The 26577-nt window shown below is 40.2% G+C and overlaps 1 protein-coding gene and 1 pseudogene across 1 annotated transcript in view; both read right to left on the bottom strand.

Annotated features, from left to right (window-relative positions):
• The window catches only part of DLGAP2 (DLG associated protein 2), an 803365-nt gene that overhangs the window by 563427 nt on the left and 213361 nt on the right, over positions 1-26577 (bottom strand). The gene's annotated exons all lie outside the window — the stretch shown is intronic.
• LOC149872727 (U2 spliceosomal RNA) lies at positions 6925-7054 on the bottom strand (annotated as a pseudogene).

Raw genomic sequence — 26577 nt, 5'->3', positions numbered from 1 at the left:
CCTGGCACAGCATGAAATGCAGTTCCTGCAAGTGGTACTGGCCCCTGGGAGACAGCACAAGTGGCCCAGGGATTCAGAAAGACACAGAGCGCCATGCCATGCGGCACAGCACCGGGCCACACCTACAATGACTGGCACAGGTGGCGTTGGCTCTGAGGCAATAGGGGCCATGCCATGCTGCACCATGTGGGGGCTCAAACAGCAGTAGGCCCTTAGTGTCTCATGGCTGCTGCTGCTGTGGGGGGGGCGGGCTGTGGGCCCTGCGAAGAACCCATACCTCCAACCAGCTCCCCCTACCCACACACAACCCTCCAAAGTCCCTCAACACAAGCACAGCTTTCCCCCACACCCACAATCTCCTCCTAACCCCCAATCTCTACTTACCCCCAACAGCGCCCAGGTCCCAATCCTTTTTGCCATGCTTCTGTTTGCCCCAGCATGCTCAGGGTATGTACCCCACTTGCTAGGGCAGCAGAAGTACCTAGAGACACTTTGGCTGGAAACCAGAGTCTCTCTGGAGGACCAGCTTCCCAGTTATATCAGGGCATGGTCCAGGACCATGTCCTGCCCTGCTTTCTTTCCCCAGGGTATTTTTTGATAGCTGGATATCTGTTAAGATCTAATTCAACTTAATTTAATAATATTGTGATGCTGGGGAAAACCTTCCATTTCCAATTACTTTTTTTAAAACCCTGCTCTATTGAACAAGTTTCTCACAAAAAATAAGAACACATTGCTGACATAGTGCATAAAGAAGGAAAATCTGCATGCCCAAAGTGATACCAATAGATGGCAAACAAGTTAAAAACCTTTTCTGTACCAGACTAATATCAACAATTGGATTGGTATACAAAGGCAGACCTCAAGATTAATTTTCATTTTGCACTCCATTATAAGGACACATGCAATCAAATCTATAAAACAAAATAAGATTTTTTGAAAGGCAAATATATTGTTTTCATGGCTACATAAATATTAAAATAATGGGAAGTAAAAAACATTTAAAAGTGGAGGGGAGAAAAGAAGGTCAGGTTTTTTTTGGGAGAGGGGGTTCCTTTGTTTGGGTTTTTTTTTTGCAAAATGCTGCAAATATTTCAATTTGGGAGAAACAAAATTATGGATAGCTAGGAGTCCTTTTAACACAAATCACCAGTACTTAGGACTAAGGGACCTGGTATAAAAGGTCAATCTCCATTTAAATCCAAAAAGAAAACTAGAGCAGACTCTACTGTGTCACTGAATTTATAGTGGACTCTAGATTGATTTGAAAAAGAAATACCATTTAAACATTTATGATACAACATGGCATAACATGCCACATAAGTTGCTTTTCTGGATAAACATTAACTAAATACTATGGTCTACAACAAACTTCAACCATATTATTGAGAAATCTTAAAGAGAGGCACATTTATGACCATTCTGGTGTCTAGTAAAAAGAAGTTCATAGACACAGGAAAGCCCCTGAAAGGGCCATATTCTGTGCTCCTACAAGCATAATTATTGGTATAGTTAAATTCATTAGTGTTATAGTTACTGCTGTTGTGGCAAAATCCCTTACTGACAGGTGACGGTGTGTGAAAAGTCAGGGTGAAGATCAAGATGGGCTGGTACCCTGTGGGGGTGAGCTGTTGGCCCTGCAAGATGGTGATGGTGTGTGAAAAGTCTATGCTGAAGATCAAGACTGTATATTGGTCCTACTATTGATCATAAACCATTGAAGTAATTTTTGCATAAATCTGTGATGCTTGGAAAGTGGACTGTTATGTTCTGGGATAGTAGAGTCTTCTTCCCATCACTTGCCATCACCCAAATTCAGTGTAGTGTTGTGAGCAAGAATAAGAGGATCTGTTATCTATATGAAACATCATAGTCTCTTGGTAAACCATAAGTTATAGAAACCTATTTCTGGCTGGTTTGTAATATAGTTTCCTGGATTTTCATTTTTTTAAGGTAAGTTATTGACTACATGCAAGAACCATGTACCAGTAATATACAGAGAACAAATATACTCCCTAATATAACAGTTCTAGGGACTTCTTCAATTTTTTTTTCCTTTTGTCAGCTTCAGGACAGTTTTGCTTAGAGACTGGATCTGCTCATTCTAGAATGAAGGTTTATTTTTATTTTTTTTAAAGTTTCCAGTCCTTTTCACTGCACAGATGCCTTCAAACATATTGCCAGGCACTACACATCTCACAGTAGTTAACAGGAAAAAATATGGAAATCTTCCACCTTACCTGACCTATCATGAGTAAACTTACAGGGGTCAAGATACTCAGTCTTACGCTGTTTAAATTTCAATTATTTAAAGATGATCTATAGCTGAGGCCTTATTTTATCCAAACTTTAAAATATTTTTCTCAGGTCGCATTGTCTTAATCATCATTGGATTAGGAATGTCAGATTTATCTAACCACTTGCAGAAATGCTACCAATCTCAATAACTGTAGCTGTACGATGACCTGTCATTGTCAGGTGACCAGGGTGAGGAAATATGGCCAAGTCATTCACTAGAAATCCTATATGTGATATTTATTGTCCTCTGGGTTCACTGGGTAATTCAAAAGGAGACCTCAAAGTGTATATGTGCCCATCACTGCTTGGTGATGTCCAGGGTAATGAGATAGTTTGGTGAGTTTGTTTTTTTTCTTTTTTGTGGGTGAGGGTTGTAGTGAGGGAAAGAGGACTGTAAAAAATTAATCTCATTTTGATGGCAAAGGTTTAGTAAAGAATAAACTTTCAAGAATGACTTGGAACAGGTTATATTCTAACCAAATAACATCAGGTCATCCTTAGCTCTGGTCAGAACATGTAATTCATTCAAGTCAGGCACGTTGGGTAGGAGAGTGGTTTTGAAAAGGTGCCTTCTAACCTGGATATGGGAGCACGTACTTCCTACCTGCCCAGTTCAGAATGATCTGGGGTGAAAGACTGTTCTCAGTACGGAACAGCAACACATTTTAAAACCTCAAAAGTTGCCATGAAATGGAATATGCATCCTCTCCTCATCTCTAGTTATGAACACTAGCTTTAATCAGCTTCTAAGCCCCACTGCTCTCACAGACCCAACCCTATCAAAGACAAAATGAAGTTAGTTACATTTTTTAAAGTTAGATAAAATGAGACAGAATCCTTTAGTTGGCCAGGAAGGGAAAATGAAGTACAGCATCTTGGAGAAAGTCAGATGCTCATGAGATAGTGCTGTCTTGTTGATGGCATCACTTTACTAAGACTCAAGAGATCAGAGTTCTAATCTTGCCAATGAGTTACTACATGATTTTGGGTTAGTCACTGAACTCTTTCCACCTCTGTCTTCAGTCCCAATCACTGTTTTACTTACATAGATTTAAAGCTCTTTGTAACATGGCACCTTACTATGCAGATATATAGCCCCTGTCACAATGGCCCACATCTCTATTGAGGCTCTTTCTTGCTACTGGAGTTCAAAAATAACTTTACAAGATGTTTACTTTATCCTGTATGCATATGAGATGTCGACTTCTAAAATATAAGCAACTCTTATTTAGGCTCATCAAGGCTAAAAAACATAAAGTGAGTATAAGTGAGTTTTCCAAAGTTCCAAAAATTGCATTAGAAACAGAAGCAGCTGCAGCGATAGAGGGGAGAAATTTAATCTACTAGTTCCAGGAAGTATTTTGAACCTTAACAACCTTCAAACAATGCATCAGTATTAATCTGTGCACTTTACTACCTTTAGTGAAGCATCATCATACATAGACCTGTGGATTACAGACACGAGAAGAGTAAATAATGAAATCTGTTGAATCTTGGGTTACAATATTAAAAAAAGGCTATTGTACCATTTGTTTAAGACAACAAAGGACACTATATTTAACGCTAGATATTTGGAGAAAGAAATAGATATCTTTTATGTCAGAGGGTAAGCAGCCTGTGATTATCTTGTTCCATTGATTTTTCAAAGCTAAAGTAAAGTAAATTAATGAAAATATATGGCATTAAAATCCCCTAATTTGTCATTAGCCTTGGTTCACCTATATTTTTTTCAGAGCAGTTTGGTCCCAACCCAAAACAAACTTAGCCATCTGACCCACCCTACAATTTTCTAACATGTTTTAAGCTGTTTGTAGCAAAAATGTTTGTAGCAAAAACTATGGCTGCTGAAATGTAAACCAAAAAGACTATTTAGTTTTGCTACTAAAAATAGCAAAGGTATCTCTGTAAAAGTAAACAAAATAAAATATGCGTTCATTGAATTATTTTCCTCATGTCCTGTGTTTCCTCAAGAAAGAAAATAGGTGCTACATTCTTCCAATGATATCAAAAAAGAACAAATGTAGTCCTCTAGAAATATCCCAAAATAGCAGATTACATTGCAGTAGTCATTCAGAGCCCCTGGCTGTAGGCCTGAGCATGATATATCAAAAATATATATTTTACTGATACATGATCTTTTCCTGGCAAAGAAGAGGTATCCATGACAATTATTATATATCTGTTGGTAGCCTTTAATCCCTTTGATTGTGGGTTTTTGCTGACTAGGCTATGACACAGGCTCAGCAGTCTCATGCATCTGTGATTCTAGTCCTCTGCATATAGGGCACTTATCTAAAGAATAAACCCATTCTCAAGCACCTTTTGTCATGAGTGCTCAAGTCTGTTCAGGAAAAGCCCACCCATGTTGAGATAACTGAGATGTTGCAGAGCAGAACTGAAGTATACTGGCAACGCTTATATATGCAGAAGTCACTATGGTTACTGCCTACACTTGCTATGCCTAGAATGAAATCCTTCCTTTTCATAAGCATTAAAATTCACCAAATGCACCAAAATTATTCAGAGAAAAAATCTACGTCATACAGATCCTTCAGATCTTTTTTTTTAAAATCATTTTAAGTTTTCCCCTTAGCTAAAACATAGTTTCTTATTACATACCCTTTTCTAATGAAAAGGCTTGCATTAGAAATCTTGTAATATGAGCACCTCATTAAATGTAAATTTCAGCACTCAAAGATGAACAGCTCCTAGCTGCTGACCAGTGTAAAAGCTGTAACCAATGAAATATTTCATGTATGATGCCAAATGAGAAGCTTTTATTGTGGACTCAGAATGCTGACTTAGAATAAATGCCTACTATAATGCAGTATAGGAAATCTTTCAGCCTAAAGATATGACTCAAATATCACCTCAGCTATGGAAAATGTTAGACTTTTTCTTTTAGTTGTATTGTCTCTTGTAATAAAAAGTGGATTTATGAAAATTAAAGCATTATAACATTAAAATATATTAAGTTTTGGTTTTTAACACTAGCATGATTGTTCTTAATACCCTTTTACTTCTTTTAGCCAATATGAGAACTAGATAACATTTGTACATAGTACATAGTTTCATAGTTTGTAGGGTCGGAAGGGACCTGAGCAGATTATCAAGTCTGACCCCCTGCCATGGCAGGAAAGAGTACTGGGGTCAGATGACCCCAGCAAAGTGTTCATCTAGCCTCCTCTTAAAGACCCCCAGGGTAGGAGCCAGCACCACTTCGCTTGGAAGTTGGTTCCAGATCCTAGCCACCCTGACCGTGAAGTAGTGCTTCCTGATGTTTAGCCTGAATCTACCGTCTGCCAGCTTGTGACCGTTGTTTCTAGTCACTCCTGGTAGCGCTTGGGGGAATTGTGTTCTTTTCTTCCCTAAAACCCCAAAGCTGAATCATTCATGGTCACTTAAATGCTCCCCTTGCTTCTCCTCTTCCACTAAAAGTAACTTCTGATAAAGCTCCTTTCAGAATAACAGGTGACTTTGCTCTACACTGATTTGTGCTCCAGAAACCTGACTGATAGTCCACATACATCTACATGTAAGGTGGTAACCTATTCACCTTCATGCACCAGAGATTTTTTTAAAGAACGTTCTCTTCACATGACAAATATCCCAAAGAAGGAATCATATTCTCCATACTTAAGGGCAGCTTTCCCTTTAGCTGAAATCCCACAATCTCCCAACTCTTCTTGTAAGTGAAAATCCTTTCATTCCAAATATTAATGCTAAGTTTGGATTTTCAACTCATTGTACCCCATCATCTAGTTGGAGTTATGTTCCTTAGAGGATATGTTCCTCATACACCACCTCCAAATATTCTCACCAAAAATACTGATCACTTTTCCCCAATACAGTGTTTTCATGGTCTCTTCTCTGTTAATAGATTTGAATGGAGCTCAGCATGTTAGAAGCAAAAAGGACAATAGAACCCCAAACCTGTCATCTGGCATGGCTTTCAGGAACAGAACCTGCTTTAGCTTCTGAGTAAGCAACAAGTGAGAATATCAGAGACAGGAACAGTACGGGTTAACAGCATACCATTCATAGCAGTGCCATTCAGCCATAAATATGCAGTCCGACTCCACGGCCATTTACAAACATGGCTTCTCCAACAGAGGAGCAGCTATCAGTTAACATTTTCTTTATTGCTTTGAACTAACTTTCCTGAAAAAATAAGCCTCATGGAAAAATATGCCTCAGTTTTCACAATAGCAACTTGTTGGTTTCTATGCTACAAGGAAAATACAGATAAAATGGCAAGTGTTTTTTTTAAGAGTTAAAGATGAAAACATGGTTCTGCATGTATGGAATATAAGATGATTTTGCATTATTTTTCATACTTAATACCAGACCCTGTGACAGAGCACCAATTATGACTGATTTCACGGGATCATTTAAGTAGGTTTCATTAAAAAGATCTTTCCATTTCATTCAGTTATGTTAGGAATGAGGCATATAGATAATTGTTTAACTTAACAGTTATTATTTGGAACTACATTTACAGACACTAACTACCGTGTTTCCCCGAAAATAAGACACTGTCTTATATTTATTTTTCCTCAAGAAGACACACTATGGCTTATTTTCGGGGGATGTCTTATTTTTAAAACAGCATTTTTTTTTTTTCTGTTTTTTTGCACCGGTCCTGGAAGCACTGGAATACCAGGTCAATGCATGGAGTGGATGGAGCACGCTCCGGTTCCACCACCCAATACCAAAACTATGTATGATGTTAATCCAAAGCCGCAGCCACAGCTTTATTCTTCCCCCTGAGGACACACAATACCTAAAGCAGAACTTCTTGCTCCTCACTTCACTGAGGAGACTTTTACTTTCACTTTCTATTTCTCCCTCTCCGGTCACCTCCGAGATAGCAGCTGTCACGATGGGGCAAATGAGAAGGGCTGCCCGTCTTATTTACCGCTTCGCGTCGGTACGCTTAGCCACGCCCATCACTATGTCTTATTTTCGGGGCATGGCTTATATTGCGCAAATACGTAGAAATCCTGCTACGGCTTATTTTATGGGTATGCCTTATTTTCGGGGAAACACGGTACCTTATCATCACAATTAGCTACTGTTGTGCCAGGGGTTTCAAAGGCTTATTTTTGTCTGCAGTGTGCAGCTGACATTCATCACGGTGCCAAAACATTGCATGCATTCCCTTAACAGTGTTCTGACATGCAAAAGTAATGCAAAGCAATCCATGAAAGTAATTAGATTTTTAAAAATATCATTTTAAAACCAAATGACAGATTTGGGGTTCTATTTTCCTTCTGGCTTCTGAGAGTCTAGGGTATTCCCTAGTCCTATTCCCAAGCTTTTCTCCAAACCACTTTTCTTTTGATGCATAGTTCCTGATCATGGAAATTAGATATATAAAGGGAAGGAGGGAGGAAAGTACTTTCTACACATTCAAAATGGCTCAAACTGTCAGTTTAGAATAGTTGAGTGTACTGCTTAGAAGTTTACAGGACAAAGCACTGCAATCTGTCTGTCTTATGTGTTTAATAAGGCCCCTTGCCACCTAGAAAAAAATCAAAGTAAAAGGCTATATCAATCAGTATTAGCTCACTACTTATCAAGAAAGGGAGAAAGAGAGAAAGTCTACCTTCGAATTAAGTCTCAATAAATACATTGGTAGCTAGTTCAAAATAAACTCTAGTTGAGATAGCTCACAAAAGCTGGGAGCACACTAGATTCTCTGATGCTTACTGGAAAAGAGCTTTTTATTTGTTTCACTATCATTGTTGACTGTTTATATGACCTCCTCACTTTTTGGCATTTTTTCCTGCAAAGAAGAAAGAAGTCTTTTATGCAGCCTACTTATTAATTATGTCATGCAAGAGTACTTATATGTTACAGGCCGCTAGGCTCATTAACACATTCACTTCATTTTACTTGCATCATGAGCAGTCCAAGGAGGTGATCTTCCCCGTCTATGTGACACTGGTCAGGCCGCAGTTGGAGAACCAAGTCCAGTTCTGGGTGCTGCACTTCAGGAGGGATGTGGACAGCATGGAGAGGGTTCAGATGAGGGCCACCCACATGATTGGGGGCAGCAGGGCAGGCCCTATGTGGAGAGGCTACGGGACCTGAACTGTTCAGCCTCCACAAGAGAAGGCTGAGAGGGGATCTGGTGGCTGCCTATGAACTTGCCAAGGGGGACCAGCAGGCAATGGAAGAGTCCCTGTTCCCCCAAGCACTACCAAGGGTAACAAGGAACAACAGCCATAAGTTGACTGACAGTAGATTCAGGCTAGATATCAAGAGGTACTACTTCACAGTCAGGGTGGCTAGGAGCTGGAACCAACTTCAAAGGGAAGTGGTGCTTGCTCCTACCCTAGAGGTCTTCAAAACCAGGCTAGACAGCCACCTAGCTGGGGTCATTTGACCCCAGCATCTCTTCCTGCCCATGACAGGGGGTCAGACTTAATGATCTGCTTAGGTCCTGACCCTACTAAATATGAAATTAATATGCCTCTACAGTGCCACAAAAAAGCTGCACTTTTGAAAACAAGCATTTTGGCCACAAATGTGTCTTGAGAGACAGTCTACCTGACATGGCTTGTATGTGACTTTATTTAAAAATGAATAAATACGGTTTGGGATTGGTACCACTCCAAGTTCAATAATTATTGATCCTCTCACCTTAAAAAAAACAACCCTGTGAATCTGTGGATCATTATTACGTAACATCACACTCATATAGAATAAATCGTCTCTCCTTATCATAAGGACTGACAAGTCTAATATGTACTTACAAATACAACACATGAAAACATAGCACAAAGGAATATATTGCAACAAAATGAGGAACCCAATTAGCATGATAATGAAAGGTCTGGTTTTAAGGTAAAAAATATGAATGAACGGGGAAGAGGACAATCGGTGAATAAGAAGACGCAATTACAGGGCTGGCCATGCTGACTGGAAGAGGCTGTTAAGCAAAACTTGGAATAGAGAGACAGATTGCTGTTAAAACTGAAAAACAACAGCAGCAAAGTAAACTAATGAAGTAAATAAGGATGAAAACAAGTGTTTAAGGTTGAGTCCACAACCAAGTAGAGATCCATCCTATAGCTAGACTCACAGCACCCAGATCTGAGACTGAAAGAAATTATGTTCACAGCCCTTCTCATGTATGGTGGTCTACAGGTAACAGAGTTCTGACCACAGATCTCCTTGACAAGGAGATCTCATCTTTAATAATTACATTTATAGTCAACTTTGTTGTAACACAAGTGGACAGCTCCATCTAGAGGGCAAATAGTCCTTCAGCTGTTAGAATGCCATTATCACACTTCTAAAGTCTTTATATATCAGGAAATCATAAAATAATGCATGAGGCAAATTTAAGGCACCCTTGACGAATATTTAAGAGAAAGCTTAACCAAAAAATACACAGTAACCACCCACCAGCACATTTCCACAAAAAGAGGTCAGTTCATAGAACCAGAGCTCTTGCACTTCAGGTTTTGTACAGTGCTAACTCACACAAACAAAGCTTCATTTCTCCACTGCATCCTACCCCTAAACATTAATCTTCTTCCACACCCCCTCAAAAACACAGACTATGCAGGTTCCTTAACATTAAATACAAATAACAGTAAATATAATTTTATAAAATAAATATAAAATTATATACATTGGAGCAATTTCAAACCGAGTGGGAGGGGGGAAAATGAATTCCAAAGTCAAGCAGCAGTTGAATGGCCTGTAAACAGCACCCTCTTATACACTAAGACAGCTGCAACTCAGGTGCTTCCTTCAGACCTCCTGACAGAAAAGATTACCTTCTTTTTAAATTTTACATAGTGAACTAAAGGTCAATAGTTAAGTGATAGCTAAAAATGCTGTCATGGACTATGAAGAAGGACACTTACAACTCTGTTACAAAGGTTTTTCTTATCGCACTTAACAGCAGCCTTTCTTCATCCATTCAGTTAATTACTTTCTCCAGTGAAATACCAGCATTATCATGGAGCACAGCAATCTTAAAAACAAACATTATACCATACACTTTAAAAATTGCATTATGTTAATTCTACCCCATCCCCTCCATTGTTCTGTCTTGGGTTCTTTGCCACCCATTTATTAAAGCAGAACTTTTCTTCTGTAATAATTAAGCTAAAAAAGGATGGCTTTAACTGTATGTTTCTGCACCTTTCTTTTTTGGTCTATGGTTATACAGGACATTATAAGTCAAAAGATGGGTTGCAGTTTAATTTAAAGAAAATAGTAATTCCACTGTTGGTCCACTACATCTTATACACTTGGAAAAATTCCATATTGAGGTTATTCCTTTACTGCACAATTTTTTTTAGATTCCTATTGCCAGAACTGAAGCTGGTATAAAATAGTATTGTTTCACTGAAGCTACCAGGATTTAAACCAGCTGATGATCCGGGCAACTAGAAAATCTGATGATCTGTGTATTAGATTAACTCTGATTACTTATTTATGCCTATTTTATAAGTGTCATAGTATATTATGTTTGTCCATTACTAGTTTATTGTGTTCATTAGTGAGGAAAGGTGGAAATATTAGAGAGTGGAGTGAATACACAATTTAATATGTCATAATGGTGCTCTGAGAAAATTATGCATATGTAATTAACCTTTACTAATTCCAAATGCATAATTCCTGAAAATTTGTTTTAAATTAATGAACCGAGCACTGCAAGGAAGACATATTTGATATAAAAACAACCCCCTCCTGCACCCAATTCACAGCTTGTTTGCATGACTGGCTGTCCAAATATTCTCTTCCGTTCCAAATACTCTTTCCTTCTCCTTATCTGATTTGCTACATATTTTTTACAGTAGGTAAATAATGCTAAATGAGCACAGGCAGAAATAGAAACAGCAAGTTTTAGAATTCTGATGCCACATTTTAAAATTAAATCAAGGTTTTTTCCCCCTAAAATAATCACTATATATACACACATTTTTTTAAAGGGACCATTTTTACATGTTTTAGCTTTTAACAATTGCTTCTAATAGCTAGCTATTTCTTCCAAGATTTCTGTCTAGTCTTGGAATTTCAAAAATAATTTAATGCAGCTTCTTATCTAAACACAGTATTCTAGCAGTTAAATATAATATTATATTTGGGATAAAATACAGGGACAGGTAAAGAATCCAGGTGGAAATCAGTTATTAGGAAGAGTGATTTAATTGTTAAGGACCATGTTTTTTAAGGTTATGTACCCAAAACCTTTTGATGATAGCCTTGGTGTAACAGGGGGCCTTCTCGGGGCCTATCTGTCATTGGCCCACCCACCTGTTTATGGGCCAACTGCCTGCCTCATCTGCCATGCCTTGATGATATATAATTAGGATATTAATTAGGCGAGATGCTGCCCATTTCTTGCCCTGATGCCAGGAAGCGCTATCTGCAGCTCTGTTCCTCCCCTACACCACAGCCCAAGCCTCTGTTCTTATCATCACTGGCCCCACCCTGGGCCCCAGAATCCTCCAGTCAGAACCCCAACTGGTCCCTCCAGTTGGGCAGTCTACTCTGCCATCATTCTGGGCTGCCTATCTCCCTGAACTCTTTCCCCTCTCGGGCGTGGTCCCCCCAGTACCCTCCGCCACACAGACCCTGGCCTCACGTCCAAAGGCAGTCGGAAACCTCAGGCCCTCAGTTCTGGGCGTCCCTTGTGGTGGGCCCCTGGCCCTTTTGACCCTTCTGGTCCTGGCCCCAGCATTGACCAGTCAAGGGTGGTTTGAGCCAAACCTCTAAGCCTCTAGCTCACTCTCTACCCTGGGTATGCCTTCTTGGCCCTTCTATGGGGTAACCCACTGGGTTGTGGGAGCTGGGGTTATTAAGGCACCCCAACCCACCTTTCACCAGGGTGGTCACTGGCATGGTATTTCCTGGAGGCTCTTGTGCCACTGGGAACCCCACCAGGCCACCCACTCCCGGCAGGGTGTAGTTTTAAGTCATGCCCAGAACCAAGAGCCTCCAAACCATCCCCTATAGCTCCTGCCCTTATCTCCAGGTTGTTACATGTAGCCTTGCAACCAGGCGATGTTCCTGCCTCCCCTGCCAGCAGGGAACTGCTCAGTTTATATAGGCAGCCAGAGATCTAAAATGGCTGCCACAATTAAGCACCTGCTGACTGTTTGGCTCAGCCCTTAAAGTGGCAGGCACCACCAGTGCCCTGCCACATTTGGGCACACAGTCCACATTTAAACCTGATTATGGGTCATTTCTCCAAATCTACAAAATGGGTAGTAGGTGCTGCAAGACTTCAAAGTACACATATGTAAAGGACATCACCAAGGGAGCTTTGTTGTAGGGAAGAATATTAAGAAATGAGCAACTGCTTGCATGCCAAATGTGTGATACCTGACTTTAAATTTGTGGTATCTCCACTGATCAAACTGTGAGGTCATTACATCTGAGCAAGCTTACCTGGCTTAGACGTTACACTTGCCATCAGTGTTCACTCACATTGTGTACGTATAATGTCCCAAAACCTTATATTACTCAGTAGAGTTGAACATGCATAAACACATAATGGAAGGGATGTTACAGGCCAAGTCAGCCCCTTAGAACCAATACCTGAGTAGCTCTACTTTATAATTTTATTTTTGTTCATGTACTTTCTTATCCTGTGAAATCAGTCCAAGGCACAGCCTTCCTCTTGGAGCAGGCTGTTTTCATTGCTGCTCTATGTAGCATAGAATTTTCAATTAGTTTGATGGGAATTAGTCAAACTGTGGTCTAACAGGCAGGGAAGGCCAGACAGCCATGGAGATAAGGCAGTACATTGGTAGCTGCTACATCCAATAGTATTCTTGTACCCTTTTCCCATGCTCTAAATAAACCAAAGTCACAATGTTCCTTAATAGAGACAAATGTCAGATGACTTCATGCCAGAAAAATAAAAAGAAAGAGAGAAAAAAAAAGAATGAGGTCAGTGCCAGTTCTGGAGCATTCTGCTTTTGTGAAAGTATGTTGTAAACAGAAAGCCCCCATGCCAGTGTTTGGTAGATGTTCTTCCTGCCAGCACCGTGCTTCCGAGAATTAGTTGGGTCAACAGGCTGCAAGTGATCTCATGCACTGATCAGGACAGCTTTTGCTCTCTTGTCTAAAACTTTGAAAGTGATACAGATGGCCAAATCAGCACTAAGTAAAGCACTCTTGGAAGTCCTGTGGAAAACAGGAACTTCAACAGAAGCCCTTGCAAAATACTGGTGACAAGTTCTGAAATCAAGTAACCACTTTATTTCTGAGGCTAATACAGGACAGATATGTATTCATTTGTTCGATGATTTCTATCATTATTCCTTATTTACACAGCCATGTTACTCTGAAGTCAGACCGAAGGCAGGGTAAAGATGCCCCATATAGACCAACAAAATGTTAGTTAATTAACTTACAGATTAACTAAATGTTAGCATATAAGTGGCATCTCAACCCTGTCTTCTGCCTTACTGACATATCGGTTCAGCCTGATTACATGTGGTCAGAAAGAAACAAAAGCAAAAAGGATGATAGAAAATACACACTTAGACCTTTCACTGAAATTTTTGGAGGAGATACCTTTATTAAATCTAATACAGAGCCTAAATCATGACACAATACAGCTGCATAGCAAACAAGGGATTGTTACAGGTAGAGTATAGGGTCTAAAAAGACCACTAAATTACACATGAGATACAAGATTGTATATAAAGAAAACTTCCATTTATTTAGTTCTGAAGCCACTCCTTTAAATTTATGTTTCCCCATATGCTATATTGAAGTATATGTGTTTTACTCTAACAGACTTTCTTAATATACTTTCACTTTACTTCACTTAATTCTCATCTTGCTTCATCTGAAGGTAATAGGACATCTGAACATGTGCAGTGAGTTCTGGAAATAGAAGTACAGTAGTATTCACCAGTGTAATCCCAGAATTTCAGATGTCCTCAGTCTAAAATACTCAGTTGCTTGGACACAACATTGTCTTTCCTGCTAGTCCAGTGGTCGGCTACATGTGGTCCAAGAGCCAGATTTAGCCTGTCAAGCATTTTTAAGCACCCTGCCAAGCTCTGGGACTCTACAGATGGTTAGCACTGCACGGAGCATCCCAAAGCACAGTGTGTTTTTGGATATATGGAGGGGCTGTGGCAGTGTCATCGTCCTTTTTGCACCATACACTGTGCAGTAGCTGCCTTAGCAACGACTGGACCTGGGGCTCCAGCATATCCAGATACGACCTAGCCGAGCAGTCAGGTAATTGTCCATTTGCAATTATGGTTGCTAGATTACTGTGGTGGGGACACTCTGCAGGTAGGAACCTTTTGCTCAGGCTTGAGGTACAGGAGGGGACCTGCCTCAACTTCCATTGCGTGTGCAGGACTAGGGACTTTTACTCCCTAAGCCTTTTAAGGGGACAGATGTTGCTCTGGTGGGTGCTCACTGATTCTTTCCCACTGCTGAGAAACTACAAGGACCTGGGGCAAGTGCAGTAGTCATTGTACACATGCAGCCACTCTCCCATTGCTGCTGAAGATCAAGCCCATACTAAATTATACACTCTGGCCCTCCTCATCACTGAGTTGTTTCAATTCAGCCCTTCTTTACTAAAAGGTTCCTAATCCCTGTGTTAGTCACTGTATGCAGGAATCAGTGAGGAGTCTGCTGAAGGCCATACCACCAGAGTTCTTTAAAAAATACGACACATTTCCAGGCATATAAATATATATTTTCAAAATGTTTATAGGACCTAAGTTTATCATATATGTAGTGTGCAAGATTGTCAGTTATCTCCACGTTAGTTTGTTTACATATAATTCTCCCCAAAAAGGTGGTTTTCATATTAGCTATTATATTAATTAGAAGGAAGAAAATCAAAGGGTTTTTTGTTTTATTTAAAAAAAATAAAAAATAAATAAAATACACATTAAAAAAGCCTGATTAGATTGTCATACTCTTTTTCCAGGACACTGTATGCAATCTTATCCAAAAGATCTTTAAAAAAAAGATGTGCCACAGCAATCGCCAAAAATCACCAGAAATCAATAAATTGTTTTGCATTTATGCATGATCTTCCATTATCCTTCCAAAAGTGCACACGATAGTGAAGCTGTCCTGTTTGGCTGAGACATTTCTTAGGCTTAAATTTCATTTCTGTGAAACAGATATTGACTGCTTAATTCATGCTAAATGACATTTTAATGGGGAAAAAAAACATAAGAAGGAAAGTGAAGGTAAAATCAGTAAGCTACATTGATCAATCTATTTGACTAACTGATTGAAGTCCTTGTGTCATGTCAATAGGACTAGGGGTGCAGACACTTAATTCTGTGATTCTTACACCATTAAAATCAAAAGAGCTGTAAAAAAAAAAGAGGAAATAGCTATGATTCTGATTTGTGTTAATGGAATGACAGTGAAAAAGTAAAAAATATGCTACAGGAACCAAAAGCTGATCTGTACTAAGTAGGGACTGGGCACTGTCCTCTCAGACAGAACATCTGTTGAGTGCACTGGCTGAATAAGAATGGATTGTGATGGTCAAGAGCAAACCTACTTTTGATTGATAAACAACAGCATTTTTCTGAAATGTTTTAAGTAAAAATTCTAGGAGTTTCAGCAAAGTGTGCCAAATTTCAAATGAACTGTATGATGATTTGGCAGAGCTTGAAACAAGTCTATGAGCAGTATGGCTGGATTTATACTTACATTCAGTTAAAACAAAGTGGCATTTTATATAAATAGATCAAAATTGGGCTCAGATCCTGCAAGTGACTCTATTCAAGCAGACTGCCAATTGCAGAACCAGTACTCTGATGAGAAGGAAAATCTAAGCTACAATAGGAGCTCTTTTAAAGACATGGACAGAGGAGAACAATGTTAACATATGGTACAACTGGGAATGTTTGCTAATTTTCACAGGTATAAAAAATAAACCTCAACAAAAATAATCCATAGCAATTATTTATAGCACAAGCAAGTAAAACAAAGACATTCTAGCACAAGCATGTTTTGATGTTTTGTAGAAGAACTTGTTTACCATAGCTTTGCTCAGAGTAAAAGGTATTTTGGAGTGCTCATTCCAAGAAGGCAGGTTGCCTCCATGGATACATCATGGCTAAGATTTTCAAAGGATCCTAAGGGTGAGGAAGAAGCAAAAAGTTAGCACCTATACCCCAAACAGAGCTGAATGTTTATATCCCACAAGGTTTTTTGAAAAACCCAATTCACAATCTTATTTCTCTGCCTTGTGCTCATTCTTTTCCACATAGAAAAGGATATAAAAAATCAGAGCAATTTCAGATTGTTATAGGATTCATTTTATATTAATAGTATAGGCTTCATCATATTATATAACTAAAACCTGTACAGTGTGATTAAAGCATCTGCTAGGAAAGTCACAGATTTGCCTGCAACAGATGCTGTGAAAGATCTGCAAATGTATAGGAACCAGGCAACCTGAAATAGTGAGAATAAAAGCTACTCTGGATATTTTTGAGAGGAAAAAAAGTATTTTTTTTTAAAGAATTAAATAAAAAACATCCTTACCATAATTCTTGTGCAATTATGTGTCTGTAGCACATGCTATGAATGCAGACCCTTTACTTTCCCCTTTGCTTTCAGCCCCTCTAGTGGCTAATAGCTGAAGATCTGTTCTTCCTCAAGGATGAGATCTGTCAGTATGTGTCATTTGCTGCTGCTCCTGCAGTTCTTCAACGGTATGTACCTAGTTGCGTAATTTTTTTTGGCAATATAACTTGTCACCTGTTAACAACATTTTTATCAGAGCTGCTGCTACATGCATACATTTAATTGCTAAGCAACAAAGAATATGCTCTGCACATGTGTTCAATTACTAACATTCCCTATGCCATACATTGCTACTATTGAGCTTCGTTATTTAATGTTAATGTTAATATTATATATGGAGAGTGATATTTAAAATCATATCTATCATTTCAATTAAGCCGCAAGTAGGGATCAGGCTTGTTATGGAGATAAGCAGGAAACCAACACGAACAGCTCACAATCTAAGCCATGGGGGATAAAGAGATGCACAGTGGAGACAAGTTACCAGTTAAGATGAGTCCAGGCATTTGCATAAATAAGTAGGCTTCTGCTTACAGGTAACCCCTTGCTTAGAGCTAGATGCTGGTGATTTCTAAGCCCTGTGGAACTACTCCCAGGAGTAAAGTTACTTAGGTGCTTAAGCATTTGCATTGCTGAGACATAAAGATGCAGTTCAATAATGTAATGTTGCAAGAGATTTTTTCAGTTCAAGTAAGGGGATAAATGTCTGTAGCACATCAGGAAATAATCTTTTTTTTCTCCAATCTCAGTTTGGGATCCAGACAAGCTTTCCTGATGAAAGTAATTTGAGATGTGTCAGTGTTCAGCATTCACATCTAACTGTAAGTTTATGTGGTACTATAACTTAAAGAGCTTCTGCAGAAACACAGGCTACTGGCAGGATAGGAAGAGGTGATGTTTTTGACTTATGTACGTTTCATCATCAGAGGGCTGTGAATCCCTCTGGCAAAAGATCATTTGGTAATTATATTCTGCCTTTTTTATTCCAGCAATGTGAAAGAATGCTCTTTCTTGTCCAGTTTTGCTATTATCATTACTTATTATAGTCGGCACTTTCAAACTCAGAAGCTTAAATAAAGATGGCTTTTTTCAGGTATAAGTGGGAACTCCAAGCCCACACAGGTTTGAAAACTGAAGTATTTTTATATATTGAAGGTGCTTAAATATAGTTAGATGATGAATTTTCACAGTCGTATGTACCTATTGTTATTTCTGTACTGTAGATGCACTTTAGCAGTCCAAAGAGGATGTAGTGTAGCTGCAACAAGATAAATGAATCTCAAACCTTGCCTCCAACTCCAACATGACCTTGTGTATTCAACAAGGAGTAAATGGTCTTTAACATTTGAAGAAGGCAAAGACTCAGTGATAATCTGAACCATCTAAGGACAACAGCCTCGAGCCAGAGAGCACAGATTCAGGTGAAGGATTCAGCTGCACTTTGGGAAGGTCACCCTCAACATCCCTTCTCTCAGAATGAAATGGGATTCCCTGTAATGAACTGTTGCCAGAGCTTGCACATAAAATGATGAGATTTCTAAACTAATTAGGCTATTTAAAACAATAATTAATCATCATTTATACAGTACTTCTATATTAAGCTTCTCTGCAGACTTTAAATACTTAATTCTTATAGCATCTCTGAGAACATAGATTTTTACTACCATTCCTTGGCAGGAAAAAATGAGGTGCAGAAACATGATGTGGCTAGCTCAAACCAGACAGTGAGTGGAAAAGAATTGAGCAATCCCTCTTTCCAAAATAGCTAGCTCATGTTAAATCTAGCACTTAGGAGCCTGTGTTCAAGTTTTTAAGCTCTGTCACCAACTCCCTGTTTCACCTTTAAAGAAACACAGCTTCTTTCTAACTCAGTTTCTAATTTCTAAAATTTCTCAGAAGAGTCTTGTGAGATAACTACAATTAAGGCCATGAGTTGCACAAATACTACTCTAGTGGTGAAATGTCTTAGATCAAACTAGCGTATGCTCTTCTATGGGATGCCTAGGGGATGAGATCAACTGTTGATTTTTTTTACCACCTCTTATTACTCACTGCACACTACAGTACTTTAGATTGGCCTTTTCTATATTACAGCACTTATCTGTGATTTTAAAAACTCACATTTGACATTATTCAGAATATGCATTGTGGAACATACTGGTTAGTCCTTATGTGCACAAGTAAGGAGAGTGTGATTACATCCTTCTGGGCCTGTTTACACATGAATTATGGCACATTAAGTGTAGTATCTGTAAAAAACAGATACTAAACAATGTGCTGCCATTGGCACCACTGTGCAGTTGCACGGATGCACATCTTTTAGGCGATGCTAATGCGCAGTAGACTAATTTTAATGTGTATTACTGCATTAACATGGCTTTTGCCATGTTGAGCTAATGTGCAATAGAATTAGTTTACTGTGCTTAGAGCATCTCATGAAGATGTGCCCTCTGTGTCCTAAAATGTTATTGGCACTAGTGTTTACTACGAAGCTTAAACCTATTATACCTAATGGTTTGTAAATACTTGCTCTGGTAGTATGCATAGAAATAGTGTGTTAGGGGAAGAACTGAACTTAAAATATGCACCATGAAATAATATGTGCATTATAATGAAGTTAAATTTGCTGGGGAAAAGAGGAACTGTAGTTACTATGACATCATATATTCCTCAAAAATACAGGTCTCTGCTAAAATACAAAAATGACAAACCTGTAACACTATGTCTCCCTTCTTTTTCTTTCAAAGCCCCCTCTCCCCACCCACTTCCCCGAGTCCCCTACAATCCCTAGACTAGACCTTGAGAAAAACAGGTAAGAGCCACAGACACGGAGTTTAACTAAACACAAGGACCATGGAGCACAGAGTATGGTTATAATAACAATAAAAGAAAATCATTAGCAGACACTGGAAACCAAAAAACTACCATACTGAGAAGCTTGGAGACTGGAGCCCTTTACCGCAGAGAATAACAATTCCTGCTCCCCTATAACATGTGTCAAAAGCCTGTGCTAGAGGTACTCCATGCCCCCACCACCCTCAAATGCAAAGGTTGGTCAGTCTCCAAGATGAGTAATTCTTTATTTTTCTTCTGAAACTGGTTGTAATTTTTTCTACATATGATAACAATTTTGGCATCATAAGGAACAGGAGTGAAATGAAACTCCATTCTCTCAGGCCACTAAAGAGCCATAAAATATTTTTTTGTCAGTACTTAGTTGAAGAACTTTATTTTTAATTCAAATGTTGCCTCATTGAAGCCAAAATCCAAGCAAATTGGAATTTTAGCTTGAAAAACCATTTTAAAGTAATTTGAATGTACAAACCTATCTGAAACATTTCTCAACAGGGAAAAGATAGCTTTTCACAGCTGGTTAATTCAAAAGAAGCAAAATAAGTAGAACACAATAAACAGGAACTTATTACACATTGCACTTTGAATGGCTCAAATGTTGATTGGTGTTAGAACTAGCTTGAGTTTTGAGCAATCACACCTTAAGGCTAAAAACCTGCTCTGACTGTCCCACACCTGCACAGCTGTGACTTGCCACTAGAGGGCTGGCGAGCAGAGGTCAGGGTAGGAGCTCAGCCAGAGCTGGTGAGCCAGAACAGGTTTCTAACCCTGCTCTAGGTTGCGGGGGTTAGAGATGGGTTAGCGGGGTGAGGGGGTGCGGGGCATGAAGCTGGGAGGCAGGGAGTTAATATGGTGGGGTAATTAAATGGGAGGTGGAAAGGAAATGGGGGTTGGGGAAGGGTGGTGAAATGAAGTCAGCCAGCCACTGAGTGCTAAAATAAAAAGAACTAAAAAAAAATAGAAATTAAAATAAAGTGGAAGTTAATTAAAGAAGGTCTCATGCTTTATTAAATTTGGATTTGGGATTGTAGTAAAGGGTGTGCTGGTCACGCTTCATGGGGATGGCTGGGAAGTGGGAACAGTGAGGAAAGGTGATTTTGGGGGAGTTACTATCCCAGCCGTGGGAAGGAAACCCAGCTCATGGGGACTTGACATGGTCCCCTGCTTTGTTTCCCCTCCAGCTCCCCTAAACCATACTCCTGGACCCATTCATGCACTGTAGCCTGGCTAGCTCACATCTTCTTTGCAGACTGTTGCACCCCTGGGGGTAGGAAGGTCACATCCCCAGGAGTGGGACAGGGAGTTAGCTTGGTGCCTTATTCACCCCCTGGGCAGCATAGTTCATGGGGTGGAAATGCTGTCCACAAAGAACAGAAGGGTGGGAGAAGAGACACTGCATCCTGGGATGCTGGAGAACTGCAAGTTGGGTGGCTCATATGTGGGGAATAGCCACACATTAATGGAACATGAACACAGTAACACAAATCAGAGATAAATCTTCCCTGGAAAGGTGCAACTTTAAGATCCTTAAAGTATGCTTAAAAATAGTTTCAGGTGTTAATGTGTCGACTACCCAGTGGTTAAGAGGTCCAGAAATGACCTAATATTAATGTTAACAAGGCACACACTAACAACAAGCATTTTAGAGTACCCAACTCTCCGTTTCCCCAATGATTACCTATCCACTATTGCTATCTCTGTAACCCTAACATCCTATTATAGTATTTACTCCTCCCATTGCCACCAATTTAGCGATCTATTTATTAGCAATTAGCTTTTCAGTGTTTATCATCAGTGCTCTTTGTGACATCAGTCAAGGAGAGTCATTGTTCTTAACTGTTCTGAACACTATTGTGGTGCAGACAAAACTGATGAGGAACTTGACCAACAAGCCAGTTTTATTGTTAGAATTCTAACTGGGGTTTGAGGCCTTCCAGAAGGATTTTATTGGATATGGACTAAGCGTGCAGGATAAACTCCAATTTCTGTGTTTAAGAGGAAAGAATGATATAGCAATACTTCAAAAACTCAACAGTCTTGAAAAGATTACTCTCTATCTTTTGCTATGGCGATAAAGAAAATTCTGCCTTGATGCTGAAACTTGCAATCAAGTCAATTGAAGCACGTGATCAAGAATCCACCACTTAAATACATATAGAAGTATGATCTAGAAGACACTATATATAATTCATGTCTTGCTCTAGTAGGATTTACACTGTGATAGGATTTACACTAGTGTTACCTTATTCTCCAACAGAGAAGACTTTGAGTGATCTATCATTGAAAGAGGTCTTTGTCTTCTGATTCCATTTTAACACACCAAACAAAAGAAGGAGGAGCACAAGTTTCCAGTAGTCTTTACTGAGACTAGGACTGGCAAGCCAATCAATTGAATGGTTAAATAGTGCCAATTGGCTGGTCAGTTGACTACTACATGACCAGAGTAAGAATAAATGAAGCCAAGAATGCCCTTGTACAGGTGGCAGCCTACTTTTTTTATTGTAGCCTAGTGCCCCCTCTTATTAATGGTAAAAATAAGGGCTCCTTGTCCATTGTCCAAGTCCTTCAGGCATCTGGACTCTCTCTCTCGCTCTTTTTCTCCCCCGCCAACCCTCACACACATAGGTAGGAGCAGGCACCCCCTGCCCTGCTCCTGTCTCCTGAGCTATTCCAGCCTCCTTTTTCAACCCCCACTAAGGCAGGTGGGGTTGTATGAGTTGCTCTGAGCTGGAAAATCCAAAACCACAGCATAGAAAAGCTTTGCCTAGTGGCCATCTTCTGTGACTGTGGGCATTTCCAAATGTAAACACCTTTTAAAGAGTTGGCCTGCTGCCTACTTAGCATAACTGTATTTTAAAGAATGATGGAATTTGCTGTGTATGACAATAATTGCTGTGGGTGTTTTATTTCTGTTTAATTTCTTTTTTCTTTCTTTTATTGTTTTCTTTTTTGTTACTGTTTAAGCAGATCCTGGGATTTTGGGAGAAAAGCCAAGGAAAAGAAATGTTCAGTATTATTTGTTTTTACACTGACCTAACATTGGGTAAAATGAGATGTCACATTTGAGTCAGTTCTGGGACTGGTATACACAACTGATTCTCAGAATGAGTGGCAATTAACTCAAATTAGCTGTAACTGTCCCAGGAAAAAGTATCATTTCAGATAGTTCACAGATACTTAAAGTTGAACAATGGACTTTTATACCTGTAGGATCCCAAGATAAAAGGTTTCCTCCAGGGAGAAATCCATTGTCTGTTTTGACCCGTTGGCTGTGTCTACATGAGGCACTGACTGCCACAGACTGCAGTAGAGGTACTATGTCGTAAAAAAACTGTTTGTTGGTGCTACTTTGCAGTAACACAGGTTATTGTGCAGCCATTTAGTACTTGTCTATACATACTAAATGAGTGTGCAGTAATGACTGTGCAGCCAGTGTCTTATGTAGATGTGGCCATTGGTAGTTATAAAAATGTGTTAGAATTTTTTAGTATTTCATTTCATTGTCTCACAATAGCAGGTGAGTAACTTCTTTTTTGTAATTAATGTCAAACCTATTGAAGATTTAATTCTCTCTCTTCACTATTCTAATAACTGTTCAAGGTATTTGATCACTGGTTAACAATATTGGACTGCTCAATTGACCAAATGTTTTTTGATCAGTTAAAAACCCAACCTTAATTGAGATATACATGTATCTGACTGCCTAGCATCTCCTCCAAAATCAGTGGTTTCTCTAAGCCTTCCATCAAAAGATAACGACAAAGTCATAGACCCTAGGATTATTTTAAATGTAGAAATCTGAAACAATTCAACAAATGGTCCACCATGCCATTAGTTCTTTCATTCATCTGCTGAGTTTGTTTATGTCAAGATTTAGTCTAAAATTAGTTCAGCTTCTGATAAGATCAGGCACTCATGTAGCTGAGGGGAAAGTCACCAGAAGTAATCAAGAAAATTACTTTTTTTCAGGCAAATTAATCTATTGACTTGGCCAAACAAAACTGACATTTGGCTGTTGACTGGTTGGGCTATCTTCTATGTCAGCGATGGTCAAATACTATCCATTGGTCAGATCCAGCTCACCAAGGGATTCATGGTGGGTCGGTCCTTCAGCCCTGCCTGGCCCAGTCAAGGGGGGAAACCCTGGCCATAGTGTATGTGGCCAGTCCCACCTCCCCCAAGCACACAGCAGGACAGGGGTGGCACCACTGCTGGACCTGGCCCCACTGCCCAGGCACCCCAGTTGATCCACCTTACACCCACCACTGGGGTGCCAAATGGAGTGGGCAGGCAGGACATCCATGGAGATTGGCCTGGGACCCCCATGGGTGGGGTGCGCTCAGCTAGGTGGATGGCATGGGGATGTGGACAAGTAGAGTATGGTGTCCAGGAGCTGGATGGGCAGGCAGGGCTGGGATTGTGGGTCAGGGTCATTGCAGGGCCAGGAGCCTGGACAGAGATATAATCCACTCTCTATACAGGAGCCTGTGGAACAACACCTGTCATAAGGACATGCAGGGAGTGGATTGCAGCTCTGCCTGAATCCCTGGCTTTGTGAAGTCATGGCCCCATGATCCCAGCCCGGGCCCCACACACCCATCCTGCTCCCAGATGCCACTCCCCACCCATCTGTGGTCCCAGCCCATCTGCCTGGCCAAGTACCCTCTGCCTGTGGAGGTTGTGGGTCAGTCTCCATGGAGGCTCTGTTTGCCCACTCTGTCCAGTGCCCCCATATAGGGTCAAATGCCCCACTTCCTGATGCATTGGACCAGGTCAGCACCCCATCCTCCTGGCCCAGAAGAGCTCACCAAAACTCCTTAACTGGCCCTTCAACACAAATAACTGCCCACCCCTGCTTTTGGTTCTTGTCTGTAGAACTAAAAGACAAAGCTTTTACAATCATTTTTGTTTTAATGTAAAAAATCTTAATCTGAAAAACTACTGTGATGTGAAAAAGATCTCACATAGTTTCTTGTAGGAGGTGGTACTGCATTATGCCATTATAATGCTATACACAGTGGCACTGTAAAATACGTGGCTTCTTGGAAGCGCTAATAAATACAAAACTCTTTCACAAATGGAACAGCAACATATTTTTTGAAGTTTTCTGGAAATGTGTACTCCATATTTCCTGCTCCAAAATGAAGGAATCAACCATTTACTCTGAAAGCTATGCAGAGAATGTAATTCAGAATCCTAACCCATACAGTACATTAATTCTCACAACTGTAAGTATCATCAAACCTGTCCACAATATTCCAGCCTTCTCACAGCTTCAATTTGTGGACATAACAATTTCAGGAGCTCACTCATGGCTAAATGTGTCTGTAAAATTCCCACCAGATTCTTTCCAATTTCTTATGTGTTCCATACTTTATTAATTTTACAAGGGTGGGCGGACGAGAATAGGATGGGATTCAACACAGACAAGTGCAAAGTGATGCACCTACAGGTTGGGGAACTCCCCTCTTGTCAGCACAGAGGCGGAAAAGGATCTTGGAGTCATCATTGACTCCAAGATGAACATGGGCCGGCAGTGTGGGGATGCAGTCAGGAAGGCCAACCGTACCTTGTCATGCATCCACAGATGCATCTCGAGCAGGTCCAAAGAGGTGATCCTCCCCCTCTATGCGGCATTGGTCAGGCCGCAGCTGGAGTACTGCGTCCAGTTCTGGGCGCCGCACTTCAAGAGGGATGTGGACAGCATGGGGATGTACAGAAGAGGGCCACTCACATGATCAGGGGACAGCAGAGCAGGCCCTATGAGAGAGGCTGCGGGACCTGAACCTGTTCAGCCTCCACAAGAGAAGGCTGAGGGGGTGATCTAGTGGCCTGTTATAAACTAGTCAGGGTGGACCAACATGCACTGGGGGAGTCCCTGTTCCCCCGAGCACTGCCAGGAGTGACCAGGAATAACGGTCACAAGCTGGCAGAGGGTAGGTTTAGGCTTGATATCAGGAGGCACTACTTCAATGTCAGGGCGACTAGGATCTGGAACCAACTTCCAAGAGAAGTAGTGCAGGCTCCTACCCTGGGGGTTTTCAAGAGGAAGTTAGACGAACATCTTGCTGGGGTTGTTTGACCCCAGTACTCTTTCCTGCCAGGGCAGGGGGTCAGACGAGATGATCTACTCAGGTTCCTTCTGACCTTAGAACTATGAAACTATGAATTTGTCTCTAAGCATGGGTCTGGGTTTGTCTTAAGACATAAATAAATTCTAATCTAATCATCTCTACATTCAAGTACAAGTTAATGCAAATCTACCCTATAGTTTTGCGTGCTGTAAAAACATTGTTAGTTAGAACCATACAGTAAAGTAATCTTACTGTATACTTCTTGGGTATCTGTACATGAACCAGAAGGCTGATCCAATGTGCTGTAATTAAAGAGCATTGGAGCAGACTCAATTACACAAGTCTGCTAGAACATGCTAATTAGCATGCTCCAGCCAGCCTCCACATCTCATGTATCAGCATTCCCATGCTTCAAAATGGTGGGGGCACTTTAACTAAAGCTTGTTCGACCAGCTTTAGATAAATCACCCCGCTGCCATTTTGAAGTGCGGGGACTCTGATACTCAAGACACTCCAGGCACTTTAATTAGTGTGGCTCTTTGGGGCTTTATCACCCTATCTGGGTGAAAAAAGTTGTGCTGCATTGTTATGTTAGATAGTACAGTACCATTCAATGTGTTGCTTAGAGACGGCTGCTCAAAGCAGTCCCCAAAATGTTCAATAATTTACAACATATTGTACATTTTAGTGACTACTGCTATAGTACTGTGCACTCATCTTTTGCAGAAATGCATTTTGAATTCAAGAATGAGACAGCTGGATGCTTGTCTCCTTTAGAGAGAATAAA

This window comes from Crocodylus siamensis, chromosome 1 (assembly GCF_052110815.1).
Source record: "Crocodylus siamensis isolate JL-2025a chromosome 1, ASM5211081v1, whole genome shotgun sequence".
Classification (NCBI taxonomy): Eukaryota; Metazoa; Chordata; order Crocodylia; family Crocodylidae; genus Crocodylus; species Crocodylus siamensis.
The sequence above is the reverse complement of the archived record's forward strand: the minus strand, read 5'-3'. Positions and strand labels throughout refer to the sequence as shown.